This window comes from Mytilus galloprovincialis, chromosome 10, assembly GCF_965363235.1.
Source record: "Mytilus galloprovincialis chromosome 10, xbMytGall1.hap1.1, whole genome shotgun sequence".
Classification (NCBI taxonomy): Eukaryota; Metazoa; Mollusca; class Bivalvia; order Mytilida; family Mytilidae; genus Mytilus; species Mytilus galloprovincialis.
The window spans coordinates 48,761,957-48,784,174 of record NC_134847.1 but is presented as its reverse complement, the minus strand read 5'-3'; the positions used below and the strand labels follow the sequence as shown (position 1 = coordinate 48,784,174).

The 22,218-nt window shown below is 32.7% G+C and overlaps 1 pseudogene; it reads right to left on the bottom strand.

The window, feature by feature from the left end:
- Positions 1–3,016: 3,016 nt before the first annotated feature.
- LOC143049507 (uncharacterized) lies at positions 3,017–21,671 on the bottom strand (annotated as a pseudogene).
- Positions 21,672–22,218: the final 547 nt, after the last annotated feature.

Below are 22,218 nucleotides of genomic sequence, written 5' to 3'. Positions count from 1 at the left end.
ATCACGCATAGGCGAACAAGTCCTAGAATAATAGATTAATTTTCGGACATTTTAGCGATTATCTTAAATAAGATGAATTCAATTCATTCCATACTATAAGGATAGACTTGGGTATATACATGTAGTCACCAGGACTTCTCTCGTACGACAATAAGGCTCATTCTAAAAATGTGCGACCGTAGACCTATGGGGGATGTATAAATACTGCCCCACGTTCAGTCGAGATGGGGATGTTAAATCTTGTACCTCGTGAAGTGAAAAAATCTGCACTGGATAAACTTTTTAAGGGGTCCGTTATTAAATTTGATATATACTGTTATTATAAAAATATTACAGTAATTATTTTCAGACCTCATTTTGGTTCCCCAGCTGTAAATATCAATTGTAAATGAATTTTCCTCGTCTTGAATATGCATGGAATATTTGGTCCTGGACGTAAGGTAAAAATATCAACTAATTACTTAGCCTGCCTTTAAAATAAACTGTTTTTATCCTTTGATCTTCCAATTAACAAAACGGAGTTATCATCAAACCTTTGATGAAAGTCAAGATTTGTCCTGTGGCAAATATTTCATTCATTTTCAAGACAAACTTGTAAGTGATGGGTATCTTTAAATTTTCTCTAAAAGAGACATTGTATTCATTAACAATTCGTAGCTATTGTTCACACTAAACAACATATCTTAATTCGCAATCACTGCAAAAGTTTTTTTTTTATTTGTATGTGAAGAATGCAGTAATGATTTCGCATGATTTTGAGATTTGCGACAAAAAGGTCACATTATTTTATCAGCACTGCAGATTCATTGACTGACATCAATAGACGACTTTTGCCACGAAAGAGACACATACATAGGACATTTAGTTTGGTAAGCTTGCAAATAAGATGTTGTTTGACCAGCTTGGCAAAAATTAGTAGGAAAAAACAGAATAACATGTAGACCCTTAGGCTGTCAAAACATATTTGCTGTAGGTGGAAGGTGCCGACAAGAACACATAGATGCATGCCAATAGAAACTTTTCAAACAGTCCAAAGGAAATTCTGCTAGCAAAAGAAGTACATGTAGGAAAATTATGCTTGTAACATTTCAACGGATAGCTAGAACTCAACATTGAATGTAAATACAAATGTATACATACATGTATGTGGATAGACAATTTGAAAACTTGAAAATCGTATTTTTCATACCTTATACATTATAATAAATAGATGACAAGTGAAAGCTTAAAAAATAACGTAGAAAACAATTTATTTCAGAAACTTTGTTGTTTTTCTGTGACTCTTGAAAAGACTTCAGCAGCACATCTTGTCTTAGAAATCTGAACCAGATAAATCCATCAGTAATAAAAGCAAATAATTATATATTGTATGTTATAATTGTATGTTATGCTTTCCGACATGTTTCACAGAGAAACACACATATATATGTGGTAATGTTTTATTAATAACTGCATCTGTTATATATACAAGCACTGCGAATGAAATGGATGAATTGGAATCATGTGGTTGGTCCTTTTCCCACATGATTGGACGACCAACATTGGCAAAGTGGTATGCTATCTAAAGCTTTACATCGTGCCTTTCTTATTGTATTTATTTGTTTCTTTCTTGTTAAAAATGTCATGTCACTTTCTACCCTAATCAATCAAGGCCATTTTTTTTATCAAGACTAATAGTTATCAAAGGTACCCTTAATCACACAAGGCCAACAAAAATATGTTTGTTTCCTGCTGCCAAGGCAAATAAATCAGGGTAGGTAGGTAGTTGTTTTTGTTTTTTTTTTTTTTACCTTTTTATTTTGCACGTTTTTAACATGCACTCAGTGTCAGATTTGCAGTCGTTTCAATGTCATGTTTGGTTGCTTATGGGTACACCAATCTTCCTTTTATCGATCCTGACCCTCTGGACTTTTAACACACAATAAAACCCATACAGTATGATCACCAACATAGTGACCACAGGCCAGAATACAAAAATAGGGATGCCGGGACATCATCGCTTAAACAGTTTTACGGTCGACATCATGATCTGGTAAATTGCTATTAGGTGAGCGTGTCACACACGATCATTGACATATACCCTGTGTGGTTCCAGTTCTCTTTTACTGATTTTGACATTTTAACGATATAGACCTATTATCAGCATTGACTATTTAGCAATAAGATAGATATAGCATGCGAACAGGATATGCATTCCCTTCTGGAGCACCTGATATCACTCAAGGTTTTGTTGTTAGAGTTTGTATTGCCCATACTTCAGTTTTAAGTGTTCCGTGTATTTCTTTCTTCCCAAAAAGATAGGGCAAACATGTGCTACCTGACTGTTGTTCAAATAAATACTCAATGTTATCTAATGTTTTGTTTTTCAAATTGAATATCAGAAATGCAAGAACATATCAAAATATAGAAGTGAACAATACAACCGCATGAGTACTCCCAATCACTTAAGCCCAGAGCCAACCTGTATTGTTGTCTTTCAGTCATTTTTCGATATGAATAAATGACACAGGGTTTTCTGCACTCCACAAACTCGGCCATTGATCTAGCGTGCTGTAGCTAGCCGGAGAATCCGGGATATCAACGTATCCCTTGTCTTCATTTGTCATGGTTGTTGTCTCCACATTTTCATCTCTTAACTCGGTAGCCATGTAATCGACTTCAACATTGTTGTCAATGGTCTCAGCAGTTACTGGTTCTTCTGGTATTTTTAATTGTTTATTCACCTTTTTTCAGTTATTTTTTCACCAAGGAAGGTCTATGTTTCTCTATTGTATCTTTGCCTCTGATTTCAGCATATGGGAGATAATGCTCCCCGGTGTAATCTAAGATTGGATCAGGAAGCCATTCTGACAGAAGGTTGTTCGCTGGGGACAAACAGCAATTAATGTCATCACATTTCCTAACCTGAAATACATAGTTTGTCATCTTTGAATGTTTACCGAGCCATGTCTTATAAGATTTTACTTTCTTTGTGTGTGCCTTCTGAAGTTTATTGATGTTCATTTCTGGAAACAATTCACGAATGTGTCGTTTCATGAGCTGTACAAATTTCTGACATACTATTCTTGCTTTTTAGTATATTCTAAATCTTTTTTGCATATTTATTCCTTTCGAGAGAAACATTGTGCAGTCCGAGATTCAACAAACTCATAACCCTTTCCGCCGGGTTTGTATAGCTTTGGCATGGGGCGCATCTAAAATGAGCAAGAAAGTCTTAATTATGTTCTTTGAACATCATATGTTGGCCAATTTTACAGACTCTAGGGTGTTTCGCTGGTCTGTCCTATCATCAGTAAACTTTAAAAAGAACGGGTTTCTATGCTGTTCTCCATTATTTTCGAAATGACTGTTACATGAGGAAAAGGAGAGGCAAGCTGAAATACAGTCGTTCAAAATGGTGACGACTTTTCCTTGAACAAAAAACTTGTCAAGACTGCTAGGTGCGTTGCACTTTAAAACGACAGATGGCGTCAAGCTACTTTTTTCATGTCGTGACCCAGAGCAACAAGTGTACTAATAGTTGGTACTATCAATCGCTACCCTCGCACTCCTGTTGAAACAGATAACCCTGGCTCTCCTATTGGAACCTTTGCCTTGTCATCAGCACAAGTCAGAGTGCATTTTTCTTTCTCTTCTATTGCAAATGCTTTCAAGTACTTGAATTGAGCATTACAAAAGTGACTATCCATGTGTGCAGCCCGTAATTGTCTACGCTGAATCTTGAATTGCACATCAAGCCTACTAGTAAAATTGGAAGCACCTTTACAATACGGATTCTTCGGAGAAAACTGGAGGCGTGCGAGACTAGCTGACGGAATCGGTGTATTGTGTGGACATTAAGCTGTTGCTTGGTCTATCATGTCTCTTTAGGAAATAAATTCGCTTAAGTGAGTATGGCCATGCCTTATATCATCAGCAGCTGATAAGTCTTCAATAATTCCACCTAATTTCTCAAAGAAAGTGTCAAATTCGGTGTTAGGCCTTCCAGAATTGGCATGGCGTAGGTCTGCTAAAAGGTTGGTGTTGCCTAAAGATATGATTCTTAACCTATCTTGCTATCTAGATTAGTTTCAGTGTGAGCTCTTTGTACATGAATTCTAAAATAGATGGATTCATTGAAGTAATATTGTTCACTTTTTCCTTGAAATGTTTATTCATTATTGATAGCTCTTGTGTGAAATTCAACCATATTTGATATGGCTTGTTGCATCAATCTAGCACCTACGCGGGTTATTCAGTGTGCACCACATTTTTATGTTATTTCTTCATAGAAAAAATATTACAGTAATTCCTTAATTATTGTTCTAATTTACAAACCTGAAGTAGAATGAACAGGATACTTTTTGGTTTCTTTGCTTACAGAAAATATATACCATTATTTTCTTTTCAGTGTCATTTTTTCCTGTAAATTATATTATTATTTGGCATAATTCACATTATGAGTAGGCATAATACACAAAACAAAACATTCATCAGTAACACTGGAAATACCAAACATCAAATAAATATCTTCAAAACATGATTAAAAGGTATGGGAAACTGATTATCTCTAATAAATTGACAAGTTGGACATGAATTGAATTCTGTGTAAAAAAGATTAAAAGTAGAAGAAATGATAAATATTATAATAATACCCGGCAACATAACAGGTGATGTTATAGACAAACAATTACAAGACAACATTTCTTTCCTTAATTATGTAAATGATGATGTATTTTTAGACAGACACTCGGAAGATATCAAACCACCTAATAATTTTGACCAACGGATCTTGCAGCTATGTAAAACTCTGGGCTACGTATTTGTAACGGAAGATTTGGTAAAGAAAGTAAGAAAATGACATTCAACAATAAGAATGGGTGTAGTGTAATAGACTATATGTTAATTTCACAGAATATTATGTTCACTGTTATTACACCCAATTTACAATAACCTTGACAAATCTCACTACTAGCTTTGTTAATAGACTGCTCGACTATCTTCTCTACTACTTGATTGTCTATTATTGTCATTTGTGTCCCAATGAGTTCTTTAGAAAACTGTTTAATAACGCTTCGAATACCAGATAATTAGTTGGCTTGGTGTTTCAAGTTTTTCAATTACTTGATTACTCTTTGTTGTCTAATCTAGTTTGCTAATGAATAACACGTAACTCAAAAGGCATGTTTGTTTCGTGTTGATCTTTTCGTTTGAACTCACGGCCGGCACTCGGCTAACCGAGAGTTTGGTCGGTTAATCTATATTGAGTATGGGCTATATCGGCGGTTGGTCTGTTAATCGGGTTGGCTAAAGTCTGTTAATCAGGTGTTATCGAGAAAATCAGTGCACGTTCAGTATGTTTCATTGTATAACTTTTTAAATATACTTTTATCATAAAAATTATTTACGTCTGACAAAACAATTCAATGTACTGAATCCAGTGGTGTAATTATTTTTTTTTCTAGCTTCGATAAACGATCTATAAAATGAAAAGGCGGGTTACTCATCAATAAATTTATACACATTTTACACACACAAAATGTACACAAAATGACACGTTGGTTGAATTTGCTTGTATGCAATATTTTGAACGTCGAAAAAAGACAGGCATTATGTGTGTTAACCATATTAATATCATTGTGTGAAAAATCTACACGAAAATCTGTATTTTGGTGACATTAATCAATTTTTATGTAGAAACCTGGTCTATTAATGGGTCGGATGTATAAAACCCGGTCTGTTAATTGGTCTGTTAAGAGTTATGAATGACAATAAAAGTATAATTTTATTGCTATATGGGGTGTTATCGGATCAAATGGGTAGGCTCAAGACGAGTGGCTAAAATATACGGAAACAACACATAAACAACGAAACATAAATAAACGGAAACAACACATGAACAATAAACAATTTAGACAATGGAAATTTTGATAAAAATGGTTTCAAAAAGTGTAATATTAAAGTAATATAAATTTCATCCAAGAATAGTCGCATATATCATGTGGATTCTGTTTAATTGTCATGAATGACACCCATTCGTCATCTACATTGGTAACTAGTATATAAATCAGAGATAAACGTCGTAATGTAACCAAACAACAGTAAGTAAAATATATTGAGATTCTAAAATATAAAGAATAGAGAAAGAATAATGAGTAAAATAAATAAAATCTAGGGAAAAGTGACATACAAATTTAAAGAATACAGAAATAAACAACACCTAAAATCTAGGCCCTCATGGTATACACGAGAATCTGGATGGAGACGCATACTATAGAATAATATATAAGGACAGTAGAGAGTGATGCATTGCTAAAAAAAGAGAGAAAAAAATATTATTGTTTAAGAATACAGACATGAAACATTCCTGGGTGTTGAAACAGTAACGGATTGCAATGTTTTCAAATTGGTGATAAATGCTAGACGTTTACATGCGGACAACTACAGTTCCTCTGTACTTATGTAGAAAGGAACTAAACGGAATAAAATGAATTAAAATTTAAGATAACCAAATATAGCTGTATTCGCTCCTTTCCATTTACTTCTTTAGAATGATTTGTAAAAAAAACTTATGATGAAGTAATAGAAGAAAAGAATCAATTGGATGATACTGACGAATTAGGGTTTAACGTCCAGTGACAAATAGCATGTGCATAGACACTTTCAGTCGGATTTTAGAACGTGCTACTTTGAACAGACACATAAATTCATGCATATTCCAGTGGCCATATTCACGCTATATTGAAGTGACACACCCTTCAATAAAATGCAAAGAAAATCAAAATAAAAATCTTTTACTAAAAGGATACTGTTGCACCGTATTGTCATTTTTTTTTACTCAAGTTAGAACATCTCATTCTTAACTTCAATGGGAAAATATAAAGGTAGCAAAACTATTGTCGTGGCTAAATAACTCTTAACTGACACAATTTTAATTGTCCAACCCATTAACATTCATTCCCATATTTTCCCCTAAAACGTGCTATTATTCACGTTATTTTACAATTATGAAATATTTACTACTGCCAATTTTTTTTTAGAACCAAAGTACTATTTTGTGTCCTTTAAAAGGTCATATCTAAAATTGTTTGTTTCGCCTTTTATTAAAAATATTGCTATGCGTATAAGCATAAATACTGCATACTTGCGCGACGCCTTTTAGTTTTACTGAAAACTGCGCAGACTATGAAATTTGTTTACAGGTGGAAAATGTTCTATGATATATATCATTTTGTCAGACACTTTTCTTTTTTTGATTTGGTTCTTATAATTTGCCAAAAAATCTGTATATTTAACAGAGTTTAACATTAAATTGTGCATTTTACTCTTAACAGACGTATAACCAACCCGATTAACAGACCAACCGCCCATATAGCCGCATACTCAATATAGATTAACCGACCAAACTCTCGGTTAGCCGAGTGTCGGCCGTGAACTAGTCTACACGGTATCGGAATAACTTGTTAAGTTGAAGGTCGTATGAAACGGTATGATTATCTATAGTTTTTATCTATAGTAATCAGTTTTATTTTGACTCGGTTTGTCTTTGGACGACCACTTTATATTCAGGTGGGGCGGGAAAAGGGGGGGGGTGAATTTGGCTATCTATTTAAGGTTTTTTGACATATAGCTCTTCAACGGTTTCGGTACTTATACATCTTCAGATTTCAAATGTTTAGCTTTGAGCGTTCCTGATGAAGGTAAATCCAGAAACATTTACCTATAATTCCAATTTCCTTGTGGTGGTGGTTCTTCTATAGGCATTTCCAGTTGTCTAAGACGCTGTTTACACCACAAATTAATTGAATCGATATCTTTATTTGAATCGATCTTAAAAAACTCAGGTTGCGTTTACATTGCTCACGGAAGATCGATCGCGATCGATCTTATTTAATCCAGTGCATTTACACTACAACATAAAAATAACCGGTCTGACCTTTATTTTGTATCTAAATATAACATTCACCCGAAAAAAGATCGATCGCAATCGACCTAAGCGTTTACACCAACAAAAAGATCGATCTTTTTAAAACCACCTCTAGGGGCAGACTTTTTAAGTCCGATTGAAGATCGATCTAACCCGTTTACACTGGACCAAAGATCGATCTTAAGATCGATCTTAGTAAAGATCGATCTTTTTTGTCAGTGTAAACGGGGTCTTAGTTGGTGTTCTTTATTTGACAGTTCTATTTTTTTCAGTGATAGTCTGTCTTCAAGCTTTCCGGGAATTTTGTTAAGTGTCGAAGATTCAGGTTCAAATTTTCCAATTTCTTTTTCATTTACGGCGACATTTTTTTAATTCCATGAGGGCATTTTCAATTTGTCTCATTCTCCTAATGTAAATACAGTTCCAATAATGAATTAATGTCATCCGGAATGTGATTACAGCGTAGCGAAGAGACATTCAGAAATTCCTGTTGAACGAAATAATCCGAATATTGTACAAATTTCTACCCAATTTGAGAAAGAAATTCAGTCACTGTCATATCATCCATTTTGGAAGTATAGAAATGAATAAGATTAAATTATAGTTCATTAATAGTAGAAAGGATGGCATGTGAGTGCTTTTTAAAATAAATCTATAGATTATATACATGTACTTGTACTTGTAATGATGAATACATGTATGTATATACCTTGTACAAAATGTACTTATAAGTTGAAAAATAACTGTTTTCAAATATAACGGTCCTCAAAGTAAAAAGCTGAACAGTTGTACATACATGTATTCCATCACAGTACATGTAATATGATCAACCAAAATTCATTTGGAAGATACTATGAAGTTGGAAAGGCTACTAATGTTGTAAAAATAAAGAGTATTCTAGACATGTATATTCAGGAAACCATACATTTTTTAAAAACACTATGCCGTTTCCCACAATACGGTTTGCAATGTCATTGATAAATATCAATTATATGGTTCTGTATCTCCCGTAAAATATCAACATGGTGCAACAAGATCAGCACCGTGATTCTATCACAGATGCCGTATATGAAGAATAAGACTCTCCTTTTGCAGACTTGGAACTTGACACTTCTATTAAATATCTAAAACGTGATAAATCCACTGGGTATGACAATATTATGAACGAATATATATTAACGAGCAGAAAAGTGATCAAACCAGTATTATGTAAACTGTTGAACCGTATATTGAGTGCTAGCGATTTTCCAGAAATATGGGTTAACAACATTATAATACCAGTTTTTAAAAAAGGACCAGTAGACGACCCTGGAAATTATCGTGGATATTCTCTCGTATCACATGTGGGTAAACTGTTCACATCAATTATTAACACCAGGTTTACCAAATGGAGCGAAAAACACAATATAAATAACCGATACACAGTTTGAATTTAAACCAGGTTATAGAACAACTGATGCCATCTTTGCACTCCATTCTCCAATTTCTAAGTCTTTGTGTAGTGGGAAACGATTTTTATTGCTGTGTCATAGACTATTCAAAAGCATTTGATAGTGTGTCTCATTTCAAATTGTGGTTAAGATATATCAGATGTGGTAAAAGTGGAAACATTTTTCAAATTTCTTCCAAAGTAATGTTGGATTGATGCAAGGAGAATCATTATCTCCTTTTTTATATTCATTGTATATTAATGACATTGAAAATGAACCTATTAGTCAAGGTTGTCAGTTATATGAGTTAAAGATGCTCAATTTAAATTTATTAATGTATGCAGATGATGCAGTTCTTTTTAGTGAAACTATTGATGGTTTACAAAAGATGATAGACAGTGTAGTCATATATTCTAGAGAGTATGATTTGGATATAAACTTGTCTAAAACCAAAATTGTTGTGTTTAGAAATAGAGTCCTCGTTCAAGCTACTGAAACATGGTACTTCTATGGTGTTGCTATTGAATTATGTGATGAATTTACATATCTTAGTCTTCTTGTTTAAAATACAATGGTAACTTTGTACATACAAAGAAAATGTTAACAAATCAGGGTAGAAAATCAAGGCTTAAAAGTTCCGAAGACATTGTTCAGGCTATAAGATACTATAAATTTCGCCAGCCATCGATTTATGGGAAAGAACTTCAAAGTAAGTTATTGTCTGGTGGAGAAACGACAAATGATCGTTTGCCAAGTCTTTCTACAATTTCAAAAATTTTGAGAAATGACTGCCTAATGTCACACAAAAAGTTAAATGTATGTGCTAAGGAAGCGTTAAGTGCTGAGAACCAACGACGATTTGACGAATATATAAATACTATCTTTGCAATTAATCCTTATTCTTAACATTTCTTTGACGAATCATCTGTCATAAAAACAACTGGAAATAGACTTTATATACATGCAACAGTAGGGGAAAAGGCTATAGAGGAACAAAACTATGCCTCCAATACTACCAACACGGTAAACCGCCTTCATGGGCCATTTGGAATGGATTATTTTAATGTTTTAGAAGGCCCTTCAAATGGATTTCATCTCGTTGACTTTTGTTATGCTTTACAAGAATAAGATCGATTTGGAAATTATTGCTTACGTCCCGGGGACACTGTTGTTATGGACAATTGTGGCTTCCACCACGGTAGATTCGCCGAAAATACACTTAGATTTATTTTGGGACACCGTCACATAGACTTATTATATCAACCTCCATATCACCCAGACTTGAATACGTGTGAAGTATGCTTTAAAGTAATGAAAGACTATTTGCGTAAACATACGATTTACGCACGTGAATTGACTGAGATGGCTATATGTGACGGTCTAGGACAAGTTTATGCTTCAAAGTCTATTTCTATATTTCGTGGATGTGGTTATTTGTAAAAACACTTATTATAGCTGACTATGCGGTATAGAAATTGTTCATTGTTGAGGGCCGTATGGTGACCTATAGTTATTAATTTCTGTGTCATTTTGTCTCTTGTGAAGAGTTATCTCGTTAGCAATCATACCACATCTTCCTCATTTTATTAAAATGATTGTTTATTTATAATTCGGACATACGATGAATACCAATATCATGCCCTGTCCAGTTGGACAAATGAAATTTAACTGTAGGCTTTTTATGATATAACAATGACTTATCAACTCAATGACGACCAAGCCAACTAATTATCTGGTATTCGAAGCGTTACTAAATAGTTTTGTAAAGAACTCATTGGGACACAAATGACAATAATAGACAATCAAGTAGTAGAGAAGATAGTCGAACAGTCTATTAACAAGGCTAGTAGTGATATTTGTCAAGGTTATTGTAAATTGGGTGTAATAGTTTTTCTGTTGGATCGTTTAATCATTTCTCTTGTCATGCACCACTAGAAGTTGATTTTAATTTTACTGATAATGTTGTAACTAAAAACCAGTGTAATTGTATTAACCATGTTTGTGATATTTTTTAATGGAACGAGGGGTGCGAAGATCAAATCAGAGACAGTTTATTGTTGAACGCTCAGCAATTTGAACACTTACTCACAAGTATAGACGAAATTAGCGATATTGATGAATTGAATAAACTTTTGAAAGATATATTTGAGCAATACACAGTCAGAGGTAAAATACAAAATGCCCTACAAGTAGTTAAACACGTGACAAAAAAGATGATAAACCATTGTTTTCAGACGAATGTAAAAGTTTATACAAAGACTATCCATGAGCACTATCTATGAACTATGATGAAGTTTAATAGATACCGGTCGATTGAAAATAGACTACGTTTGAACAAAGATACAAACGATTGGAACCTCAACTGAAAAGACAATATAAAAACCAAAAGGGGATATGTTATCTATATTACGTACAATAACCCTAAACAATTTTACAGGAAATTTAAAAAGCGCAAAAAACTGTTACCCATACGCTTACTGTAGAGGTATTTGAAAAAAAAATTTTAAAAACCTGATTTCAAAAGATGTCACCACAAGATCAGCACCGTGATTCTATCACAGATGCCGTATATGAAGAATAAGACTCTCCTTTTGCAGACTTGGAACTTGACACTTCTATTAAATATCTAAAACGTGATAAATCCACTGGGTATGACAATATTATGAACGAATATATATTAACGAGCAGAAACGTGATCAAACCAGTATTATGTAAACTGTTGAACCGTATATTGAGTGCTAGCGATTTTCCAGAAATATGGGTTAACAACATTATAATACCAGTTTTTAAAAAAGGACCAGTAGACGACCCTGGAAATTATCGTGGATATTCTCTCGTATCACATGTGGGTAAACTGTTCACATCAATTATTAACACCAGGTTTACCAAATGGAGCGAAAAACACAATATAAATAACCGATACACAGTTTGAATTTAAACCAGGTTATAGAACAACTGATGCCATCTTTGCACTCCATTCTCCAATTTCTAAGTCTTTGTGTAGTGGGAAACGATTTTTATTGCTGTGTCATAGACTATTCAAAAGCATTTGATAGTGTGTCTCATTTCAAATTGTGGTTAAGATATATCAGATGTGGTATAAGTGGAAACATTTTTCAAATTTCTTCCAAAGTAATGTTGGATTGATGCAAGGAGAATCATTATCTCCTTTTTTATATTCATTGTATATTAATGACATTGAAAATGAACCTATTAGTCAAGGTTGTCAGTTATATGAGTTAAAGATGCTCAATTTAAATTTATTAATGTATGCAGATGATGCAGTTCTTTTTAGTGAAACTATTGATGGTTTACAAAAGATGATAGACAGTGTAGTCATATATTCTAGAGAGTATGATTTGGATATAAACTTGTCTAAAACCAAAATTGTTGTGTTTAGAAATAGAGTCCTCGTTCAAGCTACTGAAACATGGTACTTCTATGGTGTTGCTATTGAATTATGTGATGAATTTACATATCTTAGTCTTCTTGTTTAAAATACAATGGTAACTTTGTACATACAAAGAAAATGTTAACAAATCAGGGTAGAAAATCAGTATTTAGTTAATATAGTAAAATATATGATGACCGTTTTAACCATGAAACTATGTTATCTGTTTTTGACACATATGTATCTAGTATATAAAATTAGCTGTTTAGTCGTAGTCGAAGTTTTTAATAGTTATCAAAGGTACCAGGAATATAATTTAGTACGCCAGACGCGCGTTTCGTCTACATAAGACTCATCAATGACGCTCAAATCAAAATATTTATAAAGCCAAACAAGTACAAAGTTGAAGAGCATTGATGGTCTGAAATTCCAAAAAGTTGTGCCAAAAACGGCTAAGGTAAAACGTATATTGAAAGTCAAAACAACTACTTTTAATTATATGGTATATAGTGAGTTTGGTAGATATCCGTTGTACATAGAGATATGTTGTAGAATGCTTAGATATTGCTGTAAATTATTGAAAACAGATAACTGTATTTTACAATCTTGCTACCAAGAAATATTAAAACCTCGTGACAAACAAAATTGGGCATGTGAAATAAGAAACTTATTTTTTCGTTATGGTTGTCAAGATGTATGGTTACACCAAAATGTTATTTATGTTAATCTGTTTTTGCTAGAAATTGTTAATAGAATGAAATGTAGTTTTGTCAGTGAAATGAATGCTTTTTTCAATGAGTCATCAAAGTGTAATTTTTATAGATACATGTATATACACGATCCAGATACTCTACAATTTTACCTAAAAAAAACATGTAAACTATGTGTTAAAGCCATATATTAGCAGACATAGATTGTCTGCACAATGCCTTTACAATGAAACCGGTAGATTTTGTATATCTATTAATATTTGTTTAGGGGCCAGCTGAAGGACGCCTCCGGGTGGGGGAATTTCTCGCTGCATTGACGATCTGTTGGTAACCTTCTGCTGTTGTCTTCTTGATGGTCGGGTTGTTGTCTCTTTGACACGTTCCCCATTTCCATTCTCAATTTTATGATAAAAATATGGTTGAAGATGGTGTTTTGTGTTATAAAATGAAAACAATTGAATATTTCACCTGCGGATATCTTTCAAAAAATGGGGCGGAGCTTCAACCATGGAATAACATGAAGATAAATATGTTGTATCAATGCTAAGCTCCGCCTTCTTCCTATTAGATTCTTGTTGAGTTACGTATTTAATTAGCAAAGTATGGTTTAAGGGGGTATGGGGGTCTAAAATAAAAATGATAGAATTTGTTCATACTTAGCCAAAGGGTAGTATCTATTGATAGATGGTCACAAATATAATAAAAATGATAGGTCACCGCGCATTTTCTCAAGCTATAGGTTGTGACAAAATGACACATTTTGTATTGATTATACAGGAAAACACCATTTTGTGATTAGAACCTAAACAAAATGATAGAATTGTAAAATAAATGAGTAAAAGATAGCCTTTAGACAATGCTTTTAGAATATCAAAAGAAAAGATAGGGTCACCGTACGTTTTTTCCGGCTAAAATACAAAATAGGAAAATTCCATATAGACTCCTTTAGAAAATGCACTGCTTTAGAGTTAACTTCCCTTTAAATGCCAATTTAAAAACATCCAAAAATAATCTACACTTGTAAAAATATTAATATTTATAAGTTAAATTGTTATAAATTGGTTCTTTTAAACAAAAATTCACATTAAATATCTGCAATCCTGAATTAAATTTTGCTAACTTGATAGAAAAGCTGGACTTAAGGTTCTTTTTTTTACAATCGAAGATGTCGAAAGACACCAATACCACCTTAACATCAAATTGCAGATAATATACCATGGTTTTCCCTCAACACACTTTTTAAACAAATTATTTCATTAAAACATCAAAAGAAAAAATACAATTTATGTTACAAAGTCAATATATATCTAAGAACCTGAATCCCAATGGTACTCGTGACTACAATGGTCTCACTGAATAAACACATCATAGATACCCAGGACCAAACTTTGTATATACGCCAGACGCGCGCCTCGTCTACTAAAGACTCATCAGTGACGCTCGAATCCAAAAAAGTTTAAAAGGCCAAACAAAGCACGAAGCCGAAGAGCACCGAGGACCAAAATTCCAAAAAGTTTTGCCAAATCCAGCTAAGGTAATCTATGCCTGAGGTAGAAAAGCCTTAGTATTTCAAAAATTTTAATTTTTGTGAACAGTCAACTTATAAATATAACCATATCAATGATAATTCATGTCAGCACAAAAAAAAGTGCTGACTACTGAAGTGCGATGATCCAGGTTGAAGTGTGATGGTAACATTGTGACACTAATTATTGATAGTAACGCTGAAGTGTGTTGGTATTTACGCTGAAGTGTGATGGTCCATTTGTAATGTTTAAACTTATATTTTCTTTTGGGCTAACATGCGATGATTTGTTGTTTGAACCTGGTGATGAAGGTGTAAGCATTCTATCCTTTGCATTATTTTTGTTTCATTGACATCGATTTGTATATATCCTTATTGGCCAATTATTTTGTTCCAAAACTAATATAAGTTAAAAAGGGTGAAAGGGTTGGGGTGGGGGGGGGGGGAGGGGGGTTGTTATCTGGTGAATATGAAAACGAGACAATTTCAGTCACGAGTACCATTGCGCTTCAGATTCTTACATATATATTGATTTTAACCCTATTGAACATAATTTCAAATACCCTAGTAATTCTAGGTAAGGTACATATGATACGTTTTCATATTCACCAATTAACAACTTCCTGTAGCTGTTTACACTATTCCTTAAGCTTGGGTAAGTATAAACATTAGTGAGCAATCACAGATTCACTTGTTTTTTTTTATTTCTGGTCTTTTTCATATATTTTTCTATATTTTTTTTCAAACATTAAAAAGGGTAAAAACATAATTTCAGTGCAACTCATCTAATAAATTAACAAAATATTCTGGCTATTAACCTTTTAGTAGATTTTGTGATGCTGTTTATTTTAGCGTAAAATAATGTATCTCTATATTTTATTTTACAAAATAAAACAAAATTAAATAGCTGTAACTGGAAAACAGTTAAAAGGTACATTTGTAATTGTCATATAAAGCCAATAACTCCTATCAGAAATCATTTTGGTCCATTACTATTAGGACCAATCTTTAATCATAATGTAGCTCAAGCACTTTATTTTGTATCCACCAGAATCCACCTTTTGCACAAACTATGGTCCTTTTTCATTAATTGTGAATTAAACGACAAACATTGACAGATAGGTGAAACAATTTACTTTGTTGCATGAAATATAATAATATTCTTAAAACAAGAATAATTGTATAGTTATTAAGTAATCTTCCTACCTAGAGAATCATAGAATTAACTTTGTTGCATGAAATATAATAATATTCTTCAAACAAGAATAACTGTATAGTTATTAAGTAATGTTCTAGCCTAGAGAATCATAGCCTGTCTGCAACCCTGAAATGGCAGCATCTGATATAACACTAATAATCCGAAAAAAATATAAGATGTACTGTATAATTGTGTTATTTTTTCCAGTCAAAATACAGTGCGAAACATTCATTGGGTTAGAGGACAGGAGGTACATATGAGCTTATTGGTGAAGCCCTAACACATCATATCTATTCCTGTCCTAAGTCAATTTAGAAGGGTTTAAAATTTGGTTTGTATATACATGATATAATCCACAACTTATGCATATGAGGCAGTAAAGGTTTAATTGCTTATGGAATTTTCACCATAAAAAAAAAACACAAGAAAGCCTTAAAACTAAGAAAAAATTGAACAATCACATCTAAATCATTAGAATCAATCTCAGGAGGGTTGGCCAATCTCCAGCCATTTAACTCTCTCTCCTCCGTGTGGCCTCTTTTCTTCTAGCCTCACTCTGTAAATCTAACCACTTTCTTGTTTACTTGTGTTACACTTCTTGATTCTATATTGCAGGAATTGATACTGGGAAAATGTGTAATTTTCAAAAACATATACATGTTATTCTGATAATTAACGTCTCTTTGGAGACGTTATTAAGAATTGAACGGTGGACAGTATGTGGGATGAATGCACGGGGGGTAACTTCCTATTATTGGGTATACGGGGATGTGCCAAAAATATGGGTCATAATTTTGCGTGATTTTATATAAAAATGACCCTCCTTTTTAATGACATCCTATATTAAAATGCATTTACGTTTGATAACTGTATATTGATTTGGGGTATGATCTACATATCATATATAAATATGCTATTGAGAATCTTGCAGAACAGCTATTCCAAAACGATTATAACTTATAAACAAGACTTTGCAGTATTAACTGTATGATTTTCATAATATGTAATATTGTATATTAGTATAGGTCATTCTTTCTTAAACATTTATATAACTATAGGTACTGAATTTGAGTGAATGTTATATTAAAATGGGTACGTTTTTTGAGGCAAAAATGGCACACCCCTACCAAAAAAATATCGAAGTTACCCCCCCGTGGATGAATGCTTCTTACTACCTGATTGGAAGATATTACGAGACGTGAATAATTAAAATTTGTTGATTGGTTAGGACAATCCGAACCTAGTTAATGTCTTTTAATCCCGTAGAGTATCGGATTTGTCCTCTCTATTTAAGCAATTATAATTTGCCTGGTCATTACTAGGCCCAAGACTACAATTGTTGATCCCGCTTTTCGTTGTCCACGAATATAGTTCCTTTTAATTAGAGTGTATTTTGCCTTATTTTTTTCTTCGCCTAGGCATTCCTCACTCATTTCTTAGATTATTTTGGGTGGAAATGAAAGAAGAGAGGTGAAATAAATTTTTGGATGCTGTATTTAAATTTAAACTGATTTTGATATGGAAAGAGTGATTAGGCCAAGTGCAAAAAGGAAGTATTTACAGATTTCGAAGCATAGGGGTATGGATGTGTATTGGTAAAATTTGTAAAAGTGATTGCTTCAATCTTTCTGAGTTTCGGATATATATTTTGACTATACATAACACACACAAAAAATTGACAAAAGTGCATGGTGCAATTTTTTTTAATGAGACAAAACTTTATAAAGAACTGATAGAGGAATTAATTGTGGTTTGTGGCCATTAGTCATGGATATTGGTGCACAGGTAACTTTTATCTATAAATAGCCGCATCTCCTGCAGTTTTGTAAACACACACAACGTAAAACGATAAGCTGCGTCATAACGTGTGTAGTAAAATTTGTTGATTGATATACAAGGCTATTCTAAATGAATTAATCTACAAAGCGAAAACACTTTCAATTTTCATCAGCTAAGAGACGACTAGCCTTTTTGGAAAGTCTACATTAGAACTTGTTCTCAATCTTTACTTAGCCACTGGCCTCCCTAACAACAGGACAGGTTAGCTACTGTTACTAAATGTATTCACACTGAAATATAGTTCCCTATGGTTCTCATGTATGTGCACATAATACACATATAAACTAAAAAACTGGGTATATTATTGGAGCAGTTCATTCAAGAATGCATGTCATTAAGGTTTGTTGATGTGTAGGCTTTTTATAAAAAAACATTTTGATTATGTAACTGGGTATTGATTCAACTAGTATGATTGACTACTGTCATTATCACAAAACAATCAGAGACAAGGTGGACCTTTAATTACAATGCCCCACCTCCTAAACTGCCAATCAAATTGACCACATTACCTATCAACCTCAGTCTTACATATTATATTTTTTTGTTGTTGACATTTTAAAGTTTTAAGCTGTTGGTCCAGATTTATGTCCTGCAAGGATAGTTGGTAACATTTACTAGAAGAATTTTTGCATTTTTTTGTTTTTTTTTTGAAACATGTTCAGATCATTGAACCCAAATTCAAGCTGAGCCGGGAATTGTATTTGGTGAGTATAATAAACCATATTGATAGCCAACAGGCTATCATCTATCATGTTACAAAATTTAAATAACGAGTTATGAGGAACCAGGATTAAAACTGTTTTTGTGCACATATATATTTCTTTCTACAGTATCCATCAATCACCGTTCTTATAGGCGCACTCCTGCTTAATAGCATGTAACTAGGCAACCCAAGGAGGGGACTTCTTTAAAGTAAATGCATTATCTAGCCGCATGCCCCCTCTGTTAGTCACTTCATCATTTCAATGCACTCCTGACTTTCATGTCATTACATTCTTATGAGGGTCTTGGTTGGGTTAACAGGATAGAGAATAATGGGACATTAATTAAAAGTACAGAATAAATGAATAAATGTCAAAGAGGAACATTTGCTAAAAACTGAAGAAAAGATATGAACTCACTGCGTGATAAAGCCTAAAGTACATGAAGTATAGAGACTAATGGACAAAATTTATAAAAAAAAAATAAAGAAAACGCTGAAAATCTGAACAATAAATGTTTGTCCTCAAAACGTTTGAAGTAATGCTGACAATCTTGTGTGACATACATGTATAGAAGAAAAGATGTTTGCAATATATTTTATATAGATTGTTCCCTCTAAGTCAAAAATCTAATGCACTTTTTTCGTCTTGTTTTTGGACTGCTGTCTTTTGCATATAAACCTAACATCTCCTTTTATTCACATTTCAATATTGACATGTGTGGTCCACCACAACAACAAATATGTGATTTTTTTTATATATACATCATGTACATGTACAAAATGTAATTATAAGATGTAAGAGGCGGTCTTTTCATTAAAGTTACTAGAACACACCCGCGAAATCGCGGGGAAATTGATAGTAATAATAGTAATATATATACACCAGTGAACGCCATGAATAGTAAAGAGCCCCCTCCCCCAGTAAACCATCGAAATTAATAATAAATTATAACAAATATAATTATTCATAGTAAATGTATGTAAGTATACAGAAATATATCCGTGGATAGTAAACTATTGGAAGTGATAGTAAATAGCAAATATTATTTATTTTCGTTTTTCTCCCAAAATAATCCAAATTAAAACACTTTAAGCAAAGATGATAAATGCTAGAACTCAAAATGATAGCAGAAAGCAAATGTATACACTTTATTCATAGTCTTTGTATGTTCAAAGTACAGAAAAACACAAACCGGAAGTCTAATCTGACTTGAAGTTTTGTCCAATGACGGGAAAATATCTGGACGCATTTTTTTTTTCGTTTTTCTCCCAAAATAACCCAAACTGAATGATCATAAGACTGGATGACAAATGCGACTATACATGTTACCTATAGGACACAGAGGCTTGATGATTAATTTATCGTGGAAGGAGGAGGAGCGACACACAAAATGAGGTCTTCTCGTTTAATAGTATATATACTTATACATGTGTTATTGGTAACTTTTTTTGTTTGGTTCATGTACAAGTCATTGCAAGTATTATTGATATACTGTATTTAACTCAATTATTTTTTTCATTTCATCATATTCATTCACTTCTGTCAGGTTTAGCTTGTTTTATTTTAACTCTGCATATGAGTAAAAACAAACCTGAATAAGTATCTCATTAAGCCTCACTCTTTATGAATGATAGTAAAGTATTGTGAGAAGTTTAGAATAAATAAATTTTTGTTAAACAGTTAAGTAAATTGTCACATGATATTGAAAATAATTAATTTAATTCTGAGCAAGAAATATTCACATACAGACAGAAAAGCCAGTCAAGGTCGTTAAACACTTCCATCATCACCATACAGAAATGAATTTTGAATAGGTAACAAACAGGATTTTAACATTATAAAGGTACTAATCTGAAATTTTTATATGCATCCTTAGGTATTAAAGGATTATAACACTACGGCCTTGAGGGTTGAAAATGAAACTATCAGGGGTATTGAGATACAAGATGATTGTATAATGCTGTCAATTTCATATGTCTTAACAGCAGAAAGGATACATTGGTGCACACAACACTTCTGAACCACACTATAATTATACAATAAAATCATAAAGTCATCTTTTTCATAGTTTAATTTGACATCATATGCTTAATGTACATGACATGAAATATATAACATATATATAGTTACTTTCTTCAAATTAAACACAGCTTCATATATAAATCAAAAGAAAAACAAATTTGATGAATTTCACCAAAAGATACATGATTAAGATTTCTACTAACATAAATAAAAACACACAATAAATAAAACGTATTTTTAATAATATTTATACTGTTGCCTTGTCTTGCTGGTTCTTTTGGAGGGAGATCGATCAGAAGGATGTCATCATCTGAATCTAAGTCACTGAAAGTAAATTGAAAATAATTTGTAATAATTTACAATTAATAAAATTACAGAATTACACAGTTTGATCACCCTTGTATCATGTGTCTATATTCGACTACATACATGTAGTTGCAAATATTTTCTTTATACAGTGTATTTGGATAAGGAAACTCAATGCTTCTCATCAGAGCCTTTCATGTTGTTACATTATCATAATTGGTATGCATTTTTACTTTGCTATATTTTTTCATTCACTTTAGATCACTGGAAATAAAAAAAATTAAAATGTTTATTCTTAAATTACCATGATTACTTACTAGAAAATACTATTCCCATTCATCACTTAATTGATTCCATTCTCATTTAATATGATGTCATTGTATTAATATTTGTGGATTTTTTTGCTAAACATTTAAATAAGAAAAAAAGTTAAAATCGTATTAGAATAATTGATCATAAGTGTGATGCAGCCTTAATGGCTTCAAATATACCTTTGGCTTGATTGGACAGTTGGAGGTATAGGTGGCACAGAAGGGCCTGCCAATGGACTTGCTGGTTGTGGACTGTCAGCTCTGGGTTCTGGAACAATCTCTGGTAATTCTGGCACATCAGGTCTTGCTTCATTGTGTACTGCCTGCATTTTGAGTTTTCTGAAAAACAATGATATAAATATATTGCTTACTGCTTTTTTTGTGACATTGTTTGATAAAAAATGTTTTTAAACTCACCATCACTATTTTTAATTATTAAAACAATTCACTGTAAATGGTAAATAAACAAAATATTGACAGCCAAGAGGCAATAATATACATGTATGATATAGTTGAATAAATACTACAACACTTCTCAAGCAAATGACAGATAATATTAAACTTAGTTCATTATATATATGATATAAACACATGTTTGTTAGTAAAACTAAAGTAAGATGTTCTTATGTAAAACATGTGTTGTTGGCTTGCTGTCTCTGACATTTACATTTACTCCACAGCTTTTGAACATAAATAAATTTTGAAATTTGCAATCCCTTTCATCAGAAGTAAAATTTGCATTACTAGTCAGAATGTCATAAAAAGTACACTTACCTTTTGATTGAGAACTTTTTTCATCTAATGGCCTTTGCAACACGTTCACACACTTTGTCTCTGTTTTCTGTGGAAAAGTCCAGGCCAGGAAAAGAAGTCAGG